This window comes from Euleptes europaea, chromosome 10 (genome assembly GCF_029931775.1).
Source record: "Euleptes europaea isolate rEulEur1 chromosome 10, rEulEur1.hap1, whole genome shotgun sequence".
Lineage (NCBI taxonomy): Eukaryota > Metazoa > Chordata > Lepidosauria > Squamata > Sphaerodactylidae > Euleptes > Euleptes europaea.
In genome coordinates, this window is record NC_079321.1 from 7,675,723 (window position 1) to 7,691,510 (window position 15,788).

At 46.0% G+C, this 15,788-nt stretch overlaps 1 protein-coding gene and 1 pseudogene across 1 annotated transcript in view; one reads left to right on the forward strand and one right to left on the reverse strand.

The window, feature by feature from the left end:
* The window catches only part of COMMD1 (copper metabolism domain containing 1), a 90,195-nt gene that overhangs the window by 17,935 nt on the left and 56,472 nt on the right, over positions 1 to 15,788 (reverse strand). The window lies entirely within an intron of this gene.
* LOC130483626 (prefoldin subunit 6-like) lies at positions 7,232 to 7,614 on the forward strand (annotated as a pseudogene).

A 15,788-nucleotide genomic window follows, 5' to 3' on the forward strand; every position in this document is an offset into this window, starting at 1 on the left:
ACAGCTCTCTCAGAACTCTCTCAGCCTCACCTACCTCTGTTGTGTCTGTTGTGGGGAGGGGAAGGTGATTGTAAGCCACTTTGATTCATCCTTAAGTGGTAGGGAAAGTCAACATATAAAAAGCAACTCCTCCTCCTCTTCTTCATCATCTTTTCTCCCTACCACTTTTTCTACCACTTAAGGATTTCAGGGGTGTAGAGCTCATTTGTTACGAGAGCCAGATATGACATAAATGTCACTTGGTCGGGCTGGGCCATGCCTCACCAGTCCAGATCTGGAGTGGGGGTGGGGGTGCCTGCCTCAGCTGGCTTGCGGGCCGGATAAGAGCTCTCAAGAGGCTGAATCCGGCCCATGGGCCTTATGTTTGACACCTCTGCCCTAAAGAATAACAACATAGTTAAGGTGCCATCTATAGTATTAGTTTAGGTTGTATGGTTTTAATTATGTTTTTAAAATTTGTCTGTCTGTCTGTCTGTCTGTCTGTCTGTCTGTCTGTCTGTCTGTCTATCTATCTATCTATCTATCTATCTATCTATCTATCTATCTATCTATCTATCTATCTATCTTGTTATCAGCTGCCCTGAGCCCGACTGCGTCAGGAAGGGTGGGGACAAATCAAATGAAATAATAATAAATAATGAAAATATAACATTGACTGTGGGGAGGGCATGAGCACAACGAAGCATGCATTCCCACCAAACTGGGGCAGCTGCCATTGTGCCAGGAGGAACCAAAACGGTCGCACATTTAGAAGAGGGGCTCATCTCCGTTGCGCTACGAGGAACGGTCAAAAGCCGAAAGGAAAAGGAGACGCACACTCAGTCTCTACACCTAGCGATGCAGGTGGTTAATCCAGGATTTCAGGTCATGCGGCTTATATGACCGTGAGACGTCGCCTGTGATTCTCAAAAGCGCAGCACAGGTCAATGACTAGTTAAATCAATTTCAGCTTGGCCGGGTTTTAAACTTCAGCAGAGAGAGAGAAATCCTCAGTCTCTCGCGGGAATTATATGAAAGCGATCTGAACTGCTGACCCAAAAGAAGGAGGCAAGTGAGAGTTCAGATTGTTCTTCCTCCACTCCCATCTGTATAAATATACAACATAAACAGATTTTTAAAATGTAAAACCACTGAAATGAAAGGTGTACTCTTACCATTACATTTCATTTCCTGGTATCTGTTATGTGGGAGACAATGGTTTTCTTTTCAAGATGCAGCAGCTGGGGCTACTTTTTTTTGGGGGGGGGGGAAAGGGGATCTTTAACCCTTTCATTTCCTGTCTCTTTCCTGCTTCCCCCCACACCGTTTCTTAGACAACCAGTGGGGAAAAACAATACTTGTAATCCTTAACCTGGATGGCCCAGACTAGACTGATCTTATCAGATCTCAGAAGCTAAGCAGGGCCAACCCTAGCTAATATTTGGATGGGAAACCATCAAAGAAGTCAGAGGTTGCTATGCAGAGGCAGGCAATGGCAAACCACCTCTGATTGTCTCTTGGCTTGAAAACACTACGGGGTTGCATTAAGGCAGCTGTGCTTTGGTGGTACTTTCCTCCACCACCACCAAGCAGGGTCAGTCCGAATTAGTATTTGGATGAGAGACCACCAAGGAAGTCCAAGGTTGCTATGCAGTAGCAGGTATTGGCAAACCACCTCTGATTGTCTCTTGCCTTGAAAACCCTACGGGGTCGCCATTAGTTGGCTGCGACTTGACAGCACTTCCCACCACCACACCGGCAGTGGTAAAAGTGGCCTGGGAGTGGGAAAATGACCCTGTTTTTGGCACTTCCTCAAAGAAGTGGTAGGGTCTTGGAAGAGAACATCATGTGCTGCTTTGCCTACAGATGGCCATTTGTCACAAGGTAGTCACATGTGCAACAGACTGGGTTATTTCTGGATCAAGATCTGCTAATAATAACAATACCACCCAGGGCTCGACAGGGAGCTGGTATCTAGACAAGACTTGATGGCAATATGTATGTGTGTGTGTGAGAGAGAGAGCTCATTATGAGAAACTGCCAGAATGTTGTCTGCAGTGTCCAGCAGGAAGCACATTTCATCAGGTAAGCACATGGGAATTATAAGGGCATGATAAATTCTCCTCTCCACCAGACACTACAGAGTACTGTTCCCAAGATGCCCATGAGACTAAATGCTGCTCATGGTGAAGAAGAAAAAGAATATGCCGACCTTCTCTACCACTTAAGAGAGAATCAAACTGGCTTACAATCACCTTCCCCTCCCCACAACAGACACCCTGTGAGGTAGGTGAGGCTGAGAGAGCTGTGACTAGCCCAAGGCCACCCAACTGGCCTTATGTGTAAGAGTGGGGAAACCAATCTGGTTCACCAGATTAGCACCCGTTGCTCATGTGGAGGAGTGGGGAATCAAACCTGGTTCTCCAGATTAGAGTCCACCACTCCAAACCACCGCTCTTAACCATTATACCATGCTGCCTCACAAATATGGCCATATAGAGAGCATTGCAATAATCTAAGCAGGAGTGGGTGCTTAGTAGTAATGACTAGTATAAAGAGATCAAAAAATGGAAAACAACTGGATCCAGTCTCCCAGGAATGGAGTGATCTTTCCCAATCTCACTCCCCTTACCCAGCCGGCTCACTACAACCCATGAGACCCAAGCACTAAGGCAACCTTTCCTGCCCTTCCTCTCATTACTTGTCTAAGTTTACAGAATCAGCATTGCTGACAGATGGCCATCTAGCCTCTGCTTAAAAACCTCCAAGGAAGGAGAACCCACCATCTCCCAAGGAAGCCTGTTCCACTGAGGAACCTCTCTGTCAGGAAGTTCTTCCTAATGATTGGCCGGAAACTCTTGATTTAATTTCAACCTGTTGGTTCTGGTCCGACTCTCTGGAGCAACAGAAAACAACTCTGCACCATCCTCTATATGAAAGCCCTTCAAGCACTTGAAGATGGTTATCATATCACCCCTCAGCCTTCTCTCCAGGCTAAACACACCCAGCTCCTTCAACCTTTCCTCATAGGACTTGGTCTCCAGACCTCTCACCATCTTTGTTGTCCTCTTCTGGACATGTTTAAGCTTGTCTACATCCTTCTGAAAGTGTGGTGCCCAAAACTGAAAACAATACTCTAGGTGACATCTAACCAGAGCCAGAGTGAAGCGATACTATCACTTCACGTGATCTGGACACTATACTGCTGTTGATACAGCCCAAAATTGCATTTGCCTTTTTAGCTACCGCATTGCACTGCTGACTCATGTTCAGCGTATGGTCTACTAAGACCCGAGATCCATTTTTTGCACATAGTACTGCCAGGACAAGTCTCCCCTTTGATTTTTCCTACCTAAATGCGGAACTTCACATTTATATTTGTTAAAATTCATTTAATTTGTTTTAGCCCAATTATCCAGCCTGTCATGATCATCCTGTATCCTGGCTCTGTCTTCTACCATTATTTGCTACCCCTCCCAATTTAGTATTGTCTGCAAATTTATTAAGCATTCACTCTGTTCCTTCATCCAAATCATTTATAAAGATGCTGAATAAGAATTTAACTTTATGAGAGTTGAGTATTTTGCAGAGTACATTTTGAAGCAAAACGAAGACTAATGATGCAATTACGGCCTTCTCGGCTTTGATGGCCTCCTCTGGCACACAGGCCTTAAACTCAATTATGCTTTACACTTAATTGCCCGTGGCTTCCTTTGGCCATTTCAAAATTCATTACCTACCAATATTCCCGACTTGTGTCTTCCTGTTGTTTTGTACTGGCAACTGGGATCACCCAATTTCACCCCGTTTCGTAAGACTCGTGATGGAATCATTTCCGTGTAATGGCAAAAAGTCACCACTTATACCAACAGCTGGAGTAAGTCCAGTAGCATCCTAGAGATCAACAAGATTTTCAAGGTGTAAGCTTTTGAGAGTCAAAGCTCCCTTCATCAGACTCTCAAAAACTTAACACTCCAAAAATCGTGTAGGTCCCTAAGGTACTACTGGACTCAGATCTAGCTGTTCTACTACAGACTAACATGGTTATCCTCTGAAACACTGTACTAATAAACATAGGCTGCTCTCCGTGTCCCACTGTTCTTCCAAAAAGGGCCTGGATCCAGTAAAAGAGTTCATGGAAAGAGGTGGTGGAATGGACCTTTCCCTACCTTCCCTCCAGCAGCCTGTCGTTTTTCCCAGCATCCACTCTGAGGATTGGCAGGGCCCCACAAGCAAAATGCTCCATGGGTACATACATAATAAAAACACTTCTTAAAAACCATTAATCTCAAAAGAACTGCTTCACCAAGATCATGGAGGATAGGTCTATCAGTAGCCTCCATGTTCAGAGGCAGTCATCCTCTGAATAACAGTGCCAGGAGGCAACTTCAGGAGAAGGCCTTGGCCTCTCTGCCGTTGTTGGCCCTCCAGAGGAATTGGTTGGCCACTGTGTGAGACAGGATGTTGGACTAGATGGACTGCTGGTCTGATCCAGCAGGACTCTTCTAATGTTCTTACGAAGGCCTCGGCCTCTTTGCCCTGTTGCTGGACCTCCAGAGGGACTGGTTGGCCATCGGGTGAGATAGGATGCTGGACTAGATGGACCACTGGTCTGATCCAGCAGGGCTCTTCTTGTGTTTTTATGAAGGCCTTGGCCTCTCTGCCCTGTTGCTGGACCTCCAGGGGAATTGTTTGGCCACTGTGTGAGACAGGATGCTGGGCTGGATGGACCATTGGTCTGATCCAGCAGGACTCTAATGACACTTCTGTGACCTCCTCCGCTGGACTTAACCCCGGGGTAGCGTAGGCATTTCCTCTCTCCTTCATTTTATCCTCACAACACACCTGGGAGGAAGGTCAGTCTGACTGGCCCAAGGTCACCCAGTGAGCAGGGGTGAGAACCTCGGTCTCCGCAGGCCTAGACCGACTCTCCAGCCATTATATAATGCCATCTGCCACTCCATCTATTCCATCTGCTCGTTTCCTGCACTGGCTGTCCTGGGATGCCCCCAAGGTTCCACAAGCAAGGCGAAAAGCTTTTAGTCCGACGCTAAAAGCATAATCCTTTCTGGCGCAGAGAGGCAGAATGAATAAAACGCCAAAATCTTCCATCCGATGCCGTAAGTGCAAAGAATGCCCCCGATGCCCTCTTGGACTGGATGGGCCAGATAAAGGCTATAAAGCGTGTTGCAGAGTACAGCTATGCATTCATGACCACTTGTGTGAAAGACTTGCCCCTTAAGCATTTCCCCCCACCCTGGCTGTGGGCACAAGTTCAAAGGTGCTGCATTTCTCATCCCCCACCCCAAATATGAAGAAGAAGAAGAGTTGGTTTTTATATGCCGACTTTCTCTATCACTTAAGGGAGACTCAAACCTGCTTACAATCACCTTCCCTTCCCCACAACAGACACCCTTTGAGGTAGGTAGGGCTGAGAGCTGTGACTAGCCCAAGGTCACCCAGCTGGCTTCATGTGGAGGAGCGGGGAAACAAATCCAGGTCCCCAGATTAGCCTCAGCCGCTCTTGTGGAGGAGTGGGGAATCAAACCCGGTTCTCCAAATCAGAGCCCACCACTCCAAACCACTGCTCTTAACCACTACACCACCCTGGGGTGTGATGTGATATTACCCAGGACTGCTGAAAGCCATCACAGCTCCAGTTGGGTACCCCACCCCTCAGTGCCTCGGGGCCCCAGAGTAACCAGAGCTTGTGGAATTTCGCTTCCCCCTCATGACTGGTAGCTGGTAGCTATTCCAGAACAATTCACTTTGGAGTGCCAAATTGTGATTTTATACATGCAAAGGAAACAATACTATCCTAGGAGGAATGCCTGCTGGTTCATGTTTTATGCTACTTTCACCTGCCTGAGGTAGAAGAAAAAGAAAAATGATAACTGAGGAGTCAACAGTTCACCTCTCAGCTACAAACAAACTGTGTGCTTGCGGGGAAATGGCCTTTGCCAATCTCTGCATGGTGTGTGTCACTTTTAAATTATTTCGCACAGCATTATAGCATCATACCAGAGAAAACAGTCTGATCACCTGCTTTTTCTAATAACCGCCATTTGACAACATATTAGTAACTGTTGTTGTTTACCAAAAAACCTCGTAAGAACATTAAAAAAGCCCTGCTGGATCAGACCAAGGACCATCAAGTCCAGCAGTCTGTTCACACAGTGGGCAAACAGGGGCCTCCAGGAAGCCCACAAACAAGATGACTGCAGCAGCACCATCCTGCCTGTGTTTCACAGCACCTGATATAATGGGCATGCTCCTCTGATCCTGGAGAGAATAGGTATGCATCATGACTAGCATCCATTTTGACTATTAGCCATGGATAGCCCTCTCCTCCATGAACATGTCCAGTCCCCTCTTAAAGCTTTCCAAGTTGGTAGCCATCACCACATCCTGGGGCGGGGAGCTCCACAATTTAACTATGTGTTGTGTGAGACTTCCTTTTATCAGTTTTGAATCTCTCACCCTCCAGCATGCTCATCTGATCCTGGAGAGAATAGGTATGCACCATGACTAGCACCCAGTGAAAGTTTGGATCTCGTCCAGAAAAAACACACTTTTTTCTTTGTGACCTAAATAATCTGACTTTTCTAATGATCGTCATTTTACAACACATTAGTAACTGTTGTTACTTACTAAAAAAGCTCACCCCAAATTTCATCCCAGTTTGGATCTCCTCCAGAAAGGGGGGGGGGAACCTTTTGTTTATGACATAAATGTATAAAAATTTTATATTCCTTTTTGATATTTTACACAAGGTGGGACATAATGTTACTCTGTCCAACGGCAGGTTCCTTTTGCTATTGTTGGCAATATTTACTGATTTCTCTCCAGACGCCAAAAATAGGCGTTGGAGTTAGACAAGGATATCTTTTGTTTAGGGAATGTTGTCAGTAGTCATCTGTGTCTTTAAAGCCAGCAGCATAAGTTCAACATTGTGCGTAGGAATGCAAATACGCCACTGCCAATCAAATGAGTCTTCATAAGCAGGCAAGCCCTGTTGGCAACAGACAAAAGGCAAGCGCTTTTAAGGATCTGGAGAGCCGACTCCTCTTTAGATAACAAACAGTTCATTAAACGGATACAACTGTTTCTTCTGGCAGAGCAGTGATTCCTTGACCTGTCTCTTAATTACGTCTCTCAAGGTTGTCTTGGCTTTTGTTCTTGCTTGGCAAGTTTTTTAAAATTGAAAATATACATGGAGGGACGGTGCTCGCTTGTGGAGGAGGTGGGGGGGGGGCGATGGCGGAGGCGGTGCAGAAGAAGCTCCAGGGGGAGCTGGAGAAGTACCAGCAGCTGCAGAAAGACCTCAGTAAAAATGCATGACCTCCCGGCAGAAACTGGAGGCTCAGTTGACTGAGAACAACATTGTGAAGGAGGAATTGGACCTCCTGGACTCGCCTAACTCCGTCTACAAGCTGACTGGGCCTGTGCTGGTGAAGCAGGACATGGAAGAGGCGAAGGCCACTGTGGGGAAATGGCTGGACTACATCACGGGGGAGATCGAGCGGTACGACGTGCAGGATGCAGGAAGACGAGAATAAGTCGGAGCAGCAGCAGGAGGGGCTGGCGCGGCTGCAGCAGAAGTTCCAGAAGGCCCAGGGGGCCGTCAAGGCCTGAGTGCTTGTCCAGACCACCCACCCCCCAACCAGGACTGTGCCAAGTGGAGGGGGGGGAGGTGGAGCTCTATGTTACGCTGTAGATGTTAGTATGCTGTCTGTCTGAAATAAAAGTCAGGTCCAGTCTCAAAAAAAAAAAAAAAGAAACAAAAAAATAAAAAAATACATGGAGATGCTGAAAAATAAAGGGGCCCACCGTTCACAGGGCCTCTACCGCCAGATAGGCAAGACAAGAGTTATATAAACGTGTGCACTTTGAGACTCGTCAATACAGGGTAAAAAAATGATCATAGCAAGGAAGCAAACGGGAGAACTCCTTTTAACCATTACTACAAGGTTTAGTGGCCCTGACCTGGAAGAGGAGTTGGATTTATATGCCGACTCTCTACCTTTTAAGGAGAACCAACCCATTTTACAATCTCCTTCCCTTCCTCTCCCCACAACAGACACCTTGTGAGGTAGGTGGGGCTGAGAGAGTTCAGACCGAACTGTGACTAGCCCAAGGTCACCCAGCTGGCTTCAAGTGGAGGAGTGGGGAAACCAACCCAATTCACCAGATTAGAGTCCGCCGCTGATGTGGAGGAGTGGAGAAACAAACCCAGTTCTCCAGATTAGTGTCCGCCGCTCTTAACCACTACACCATGCTGGCTCTCTGGATGGGCTAGGCTAGCCCGATCTCGTCAGATCTCAAAAGCTAAGCATGGTTGACCCTATTCAGTACTTAGATGGGATACTACCAAGGAAGTCCAGGGTTGCTACATAGAGGCGGGTGATGGCAAACCACTTCTGAACATCTCTTGCCTTGAACAACCTTCAGGGTTGCCATAAGGCAGCTGCAACTGGACGGCACTTTCCATCACCACAAGGTTTGGTAGGAGGGAAGGAGGCATGGTATAGCCTGATCTCGTCAGTTCTCAGAAGCTAAGAAGGGTTGGTGCTTGGATGGGAGACCACCAAGGAAGGCTCTGAAGGGAAGTCACTGGCAAACCACCTCTGCTTCTCACTTGCCTCGAAAGCCCTTGCTGGGTCGTCATAAGGCAGTTGTGATTTGATGACATTTACATATGTATATATATATAATCTAAGGGAGGGAAGGCAACATGGTTTAGCCCAATCTCGACCGATCTTGGAAGCAAAGCAGGGTCGGTACACCAACAGGAAAGACAGTGCAGATGAAGACAACGGCAAACCACCTCTGCTTCTCACTTGCCTTGAAAGCCCCTTGCTGGAGTTGCTGTAAATCTGTTGCAACTTGGTGGCACATAAAAGGTTTAGTCCAGCACTGGTAACTGGGTAACCAGAGAAATATGATGGAGAATATGGGAAGTCCCTCTGCACTGGAGGAAAAAAAGTGTGTTCAGTTTTCTCAATTAGAACCCCAAAGTCTCATACCAACAGAGTAAAGTAGGACCCTCACCATTCACCAGGGCTTTGTTAAATTGTGGAACTCCCTGCCCCAGGATGTGGTGATGGCTGCCAACTTGGAAGGCTTGAAGAGGGAGTGGATATGTTCATGGAGGAGAGGGCTATCCATGGCTACTAGTACAAATGGATACTAGTCATGATGCATACCTATCCTCTCCAGGATCAGAGAAGCGTGCCTATATTAGGTGCTGTGGAACACAGGCAGGATAAATGCTGCTGCCGACGTCTTGTTTGGGGGCTTCCTAGAGGCACCTGGTTGGCCACTGTGTGAACCGACTGCTGGACTTAATGGGCCTTGGGTGTGATCCAGCAGGGCATTTCTTATGTATGTTCTTAAACTGGAATGGCCCCTGCCCAGGCTAGCCCGATCTCATCAGATGTATAAAGATTACGATGGCAATGTGGTGGGAATAAAAATAGTCAGGAACTTGCAAAGGGTTGTGAAATTGCCTAGATTAGAGGGGAAGTTGATTCTGATCTGGTTAATTTTGGATGTTGTATTTATGAAGAAATACCGTATATACCCATGTATAAGCCGACCCGCGTATAAGCCGAGGTGCCTAATTTCTCCCCAAAAATGGGGAAAAATTAGGCACCCGCGTATAAGCCGAGGTCGGCTTATAACCCCCCCCCCCCCCCGCAGGCTTAACTGACAGGGTTCTCCAGTGGTGAGGGTCCGGCGGCGGCGCGGCCCGGGGGGCCTGGGCAGCCTTCCTGCGGCTGCAGGAGGCTGCCCCAGGCCGCTCCCGGCAGGAGGAAGTGGCAGCGAGGCCCAGGGGGACCCGGAGCAGCCTTCCTGCGGCTGCAGGAGGCTGCCCAAGGCCCCTCCCGGCCAGGAAAAATGGCGGCGGGGGCCGGGGCAGCCTTCCTGCGGCTGCAGGAGGCTGCCCAAGGCCCCTCCCGGCCGGGAAAAATGGCGGCGGGGGCCGGGGCAGCCTTCCTGCGGCTGCAGGAGGCTGCCCAAGGCCCCTCCCGGCGGCAGGAAGCGGCACGGGCTGGCGACGGCGGCGGCAAGTTTCCCCCCTCCCTCCTCCCTCCCTCCCCCCGTATTGACCCGCGTATAAGCCGAGGCCGGCTTTTTCAGCCCATTTTTGGGGCAGAAAAACTCGGCTTATACGCGAGTATGTACGGTATGTCCTGGGTAATAACTCAGGATGGGCACTTTCAAATGTGCCTCCAACAGTCGCACCAAAACCAACCCTGGCCTTTGTTCTGGTTGCAGTGCTAGGAATTAGTTTTGACCCTTCCCAAAGCAACCTACAAAAACAAGACTAATCCTAATCTATGGCAGAATTTTTTTTGGGGGGAGTAATATGCAATCTATGGGCAACGACAACTATCACCTGATTACAGAACAAAGGGTTGCTGTTTTCTTGTACCCCCCCCCCCCCGTTTGCTTTCCTGGCCATCTGCCATCTCTGCATTGGCTTGGTTTCTTTCCCGTCAACATCTAACGGCATTAGAGTGAATAAGATTATCAACTGTAGACACTGATATCTTTATACAGCAAATACCAGATACAGTTCTGTTTTTGGACTGTGTGTGTGTGTGTGTGTGTGTGTGTTAAGTGCCGTCAAGTTGCTTCCGACTCAATGTCCTCCAAAACATCCTATCTTTAACAGCCTTGCTCAGGTCTTGCAAATCGAGGGTCGTGGCTTCCTTTATAGAGTCAGCCCATCTCTTTTTTTTTTTTAACAATTTTTTATTATTTTTATAATAAAACATAAACACAAAGAAAACAAAAAACAAAAAAACAAAAAAAATAATACATATAAAAAGAAAAGAAAAATACATGTTCAGCGCACTACTTATCCACTAATACAATATTCAATTCACTAAATTCCATCGTGCCCTGAATCCAAATCCCCCCCCACCACAGTGCCCTTCACCATTGGACTTCCGATGGAGTGTTATGACATTACAAAATAAAATATCTATAATTATATCATATTTAAAATCATATTATACTATAGTTCGTTAACTATACTTTTAAAATCCGTTTTTGCCACTTTATCCCAATATGCGGTGGCCTTTGACCATGTAGATTTAAATTCCTCCATATCTTTACCATGTAAAGAAGCTGTGATTTTGGCCATCCGCATATACATCCATAATTTTTCTCTCCACTCTTTAATTGAAGGTTTATTTGTTTGCTTCCATTTTTTTGCAATTATAATTCTTGCTGCAGCAAAACTATATTGACATATGACTCTATCACCTTTATCTAAATCTTTTTTTGAAATACCCAATAAGCAAAAGGCGGGATCTCTCTTGATTATTAATTTAATCAGATTATTAGTTTCATTCAAAACTAATCTCCAAAACCTCCTTATTTTTTTACAAAACCACCAAACATGCATAAATGTACCTATTTCCATACCACATTTCCAACATAAAGCTTCATCTTCTTTCTTCATTTTACTTAACAATACTGGGGTTATATGCCATCTATAAAACATTTTATACAAATTCTCTCTTATTTCATTTGAAATGGTAAACTTAAATTCCTTTTTCCATAAGTTTTCCCATATTTCCAAATCTATATTATAACCTAAATCTCTCATCCATTTCAACATCACCGGCTTAATCCTTTCTTGTTCTAAATTTATTTCTATAAGTAATTTATATACCCTCCCTATCAATCCTTTATTGCCCTTAGATAGTATAATCTCAAATTTCGATTTGGTTTGATTAAAACCCAACTTGTTATCTTTATTAAAAACATCTCTTAATTTATAATACATAAACCAGTCTTTAATCTGAAGTTCTTCTTTTAATTTCAATACCCATGTACCATCTTTATATTCTATCATTTCTCTATAATTATTACCATCCAAATTTAAATGTATACCCCTTCTCAAAAATGCTTCTACAGGATTAATCCAGCCGGGGACAGTCAGCCCATCTCTTGTTGGGTCTTCCTCTTTTCCTGCTGCCTTCGACTTCTCCTAGCATGACTGTCTTTTCCAGGGACTCTTGTCTCCTCATAATGTGACCAAAGTACGACAGCCTCAGTTTTGGGCTGTCTTTTGGACTGCCCCTCCAAAAGGCAGAGGTTTTATCTTCACACTATGACAAACCAAAAGTCAGGAACACATTTTTTCTCTCGTTGCCCGAAATGACAACATATAGATCTTGCTTCTGCTATCTGTGCTGGAGTTACAGATGTAAAGCTGTCGTCCACAAGTTACCAAACTAAGGGACAATCCCCCGAGTTAAATACCCTAGATTTTCATGAGAGATTTAATGACAAGCTTAACTGTCCCATTGAAGTGAAAAGACTTAGAGCGTTCTGCTTTGGCTGCACTGTGTCCAAGTGCATATTTTTATCTATTTCTTTATTTACTTCATTTATACACTGCCTTTCTCTCTAGCGGGGACGCAAAGAGGCTGACATGGGGAACCAAAGACCCAGTTGGGGACCTAAAGAGGCTGACATGGTTCTCTAATCCTTAATTTTATATTCTAATCCTTGATTTTATATTCACAGCAACCCTGTGAGTAGGTTGGCCAAGTCCCTCTTGGCAACCGGTGGGAGGTTTTAGGGGTGCAGCCTGAGGAGGGTGGGGTTTGGGGAGGGGAGGGACTTCAATGCCATAGAGTCCAATGGCCAAAGTGGCCATTTTCACCAGGTGAACTGATCTCTATCAGCAAGAGATCAGTTATAACAGCAGGAGATCTCCAGCTAGTACGTGGAGGCTGGCAACCCTACCTGTGAGTTAGGTTAGGCTGAGAGCGGATGACTGGCCCATGATCACCCAGCAAGCCTTCATGGCAGAGAGGGAATTCAAACCTGGGTTAAGTACTTATCTACACAGTCATGTAAGGTATGGAGCAGCCATCTTGAAATCTTCCTTCATAGCATTGTGCCTACCCCCAGTCATTTGGATCCATCTGAAAGCTGCACATTTTTTTGAGTTAATGGGGGTTACCGCACTTGTATTCCCAGCGATGTATTAAGAGTTTGAAAACGTTATAAAAAATACTGTTCGCACTTGGTTTGGCCCCTTTAGCTGTGAAGACGTCTTCCAACCATTTATAAGCCGTGGTATCCAAAAACCCTTTTAAAGCAATGTTTTTTATAACATTTTCAAACTCTTAATACATTGCTGGGAATACAAACTGCGGTGACCCCCAATGACAAGTACCGGTAATAAGCCTCAGAAAGCATAACTGGAGAACCCTTTGGGCAGACACAGCTTACGTACCTAGTATCGTGTGACATTAGTTTGCCATTTATTAAGAAAGGATATTCAAGGAGACCGTTTCAAACATGAATAACAAGAGTTACTAGCTTCTTGGGGGTCAGACTGTTTTAAAGCTCTTTTAATGTTATTTTAATGTTTTGTATGATAGATTGTGATGGCCACAAACAATAAACTTTAACCGTATCAGAATAACGAGAGCTAATGCATCGAATGTACTATGAAGTCACTGGATATTGCTGGCTGATTGGGGCTCTTAAACTAATTTGGATGTCCAAAACGATGGAGGCTTTTTGAGGCTGACAGAGAAATGCTGCAAAGCCCACACAGAAAATGGCTCGCTGGTTTCCCGCTGGGAGAAACTAGCTTCACAGCATCATGCAGGGCTGGCTGCCTTCATGAACATTTGTGCATATCTCACAATGCCCAGAGGCTCGCAGCAAGCCTGAGTAACCACAGCGGGCATGGAGGATTGTTCGTCTTTTTCTCCTGCATGGAAGAAAATGGTGCTGCAGCCCCCTACAAATAAAGTTTCCTACCCAGGTACTTTGAAAAATAGGCATGTTTTTGTTTTTAAAGGTGGGATGATGAGAGCTCCAGTGCAAGAAACAGGAAGGGTCTGAAAAGCCTACAAAGAGTAGAGTTGAGCTGGATCTTAAAAGAAGATTAAGACATTAGGAAGAACTTTCTAACAGATCGGTTCCTCAGTGGAACAGGCTTCCTCAGGAGGTGGTGAGCTCTCCTTCCCTAGAGGTTTTTAAACAGAGGCTAGATGACCATCTGTCAGCAATGCTGATTCTATGACCTTAGGCAGATGATGAGAGGGAGGGCACCTTGGCCATCTTCTGGGCATGGAGTAGGGGTCACTGGGGGTGTGGGGGGCAGGTAGTTGTGAATTTCCTGCATTGTGCAGGGGGTTGATGGCACTTGACACACACTGCTAAAACCTGACCTGGATGGCCCAGGCTAGTCAGATCTCAGAAGGTAAGCGGGGATCGACCCTGGTTACTACTTGGATGGGAGACCATCAAGGAAGTCCAGGGTTGCTATGCAGAGGCTGGCAATGGCAAACCACCTCTGAACGTCTTTTGCCTTGAAAACCCCAAAAGGTTGCCATAAGTCCACTGCAACTTGACAGTACTTTTCACCACCAGCGATTTATATAAATATGTTTGCAAGATGTCTTCCAAAGGGGGAGATCTGTACGGATATAAGGCAAAAGACGCACTATGTCTGGATGGCCAAGTGCTAGCCCCAACTTCCCTTCCTCAATGGGGATGGGCTGTGGCTCAGTGGTAGAGCATCTGCTTGGCATGTAGAAGGTCCCTGGTTCAATCCCCGGCATCTCCAGTTCAAGGGACTGGGCAAGTAGGTGATGTGAAAGACTTCTACCTGAGACCCTGGAGAGCTGCTGCCGGTCTGAGTAGACAATACTGACTTTGGTGGACCAAGGGTCTGATTCAGTATAAGGCAGCTTCATGTGTGTTCAATGGGCTTTTACCTCACCTTTTTCCCTGGCTCCGCCCCACCTTCCCAAGTCCTACAACAGTTCTCAGCCATGTCTCCTGGTGATAGCCATGTTGTTTGTTGCTCGCCCCTCTTTATGCTCATAATTATTTTTGATACTACGTTTCCAGGTCTGCTCTGCGTGGCAAACGAGACCCTTTCCTTAGGGTTAAATATAGTTGGTCGCTAAGCATTCAAATAGGTCTGGAGATGGTGTGGGCCGGGTAATGACCACCACTGTCAGAAAGACACCGATACCTCCCTAAAGAAGAAGACAGGACTCTTCATCTTTGAGGTCCTTGGGGGAACGGACAGTTTGGGAAGGAGCTCTCTTTCAGAGAGACATTTGCAGCCTCTCCATTACATTACCCTTCCCTCCCGCTCGACTTTCCGGAGATACTGCCTGTCCTCTCCAGCAAAACAGGTTTCAAAGCGAAGGCAGATCGACAGACACTTGGGACATTATTGTTGAAGGAAGTGACACTTTTAGCATTTATAGAGAGTGGTTAGACCATTCCAAGTGCTTTCACATTAATTGGTCCCAAAGGAGGAATAAGGCTAACAGACAATGGCTTACCTATGGAGGCCCAGTGAATTCACAGCCAACGGGAGATTTGAGCTGACAGGCTTTGGAAAAGGAGCAATCAGCTGTACAACAAAAAAAAAAGAGCATCCCAACTGCACTTAGAATTGGGACAGTGAAAAAAAGGTGGCTGGGTGTTCCATTAAAACTGCATTAAAGGCACTGGGAATTTATTGACGTACAGGCCCATGTAAACGCTTGGGGTGGGTCCTACTTCCCCCTCATCCTGTGTGTGTTAAGGGCTGTCAAGTTGCTTCCGACTCATGACGACCCTATGAATCAATGTCCTCCAAAACGTCCTATCCTTAACAGCCTTGTTCAGGTCTTGCAGACTAAGGGCTGTGGCTTCCTTTATAGAGTCCATCCATCTCTAGTTGGGTCTTCCTCTTTTCCTGCTGCCTTCAACTTTTCCTAGCATAATTGTCTTTTCCAGTGATTCTTGTCTTCTCATAATGT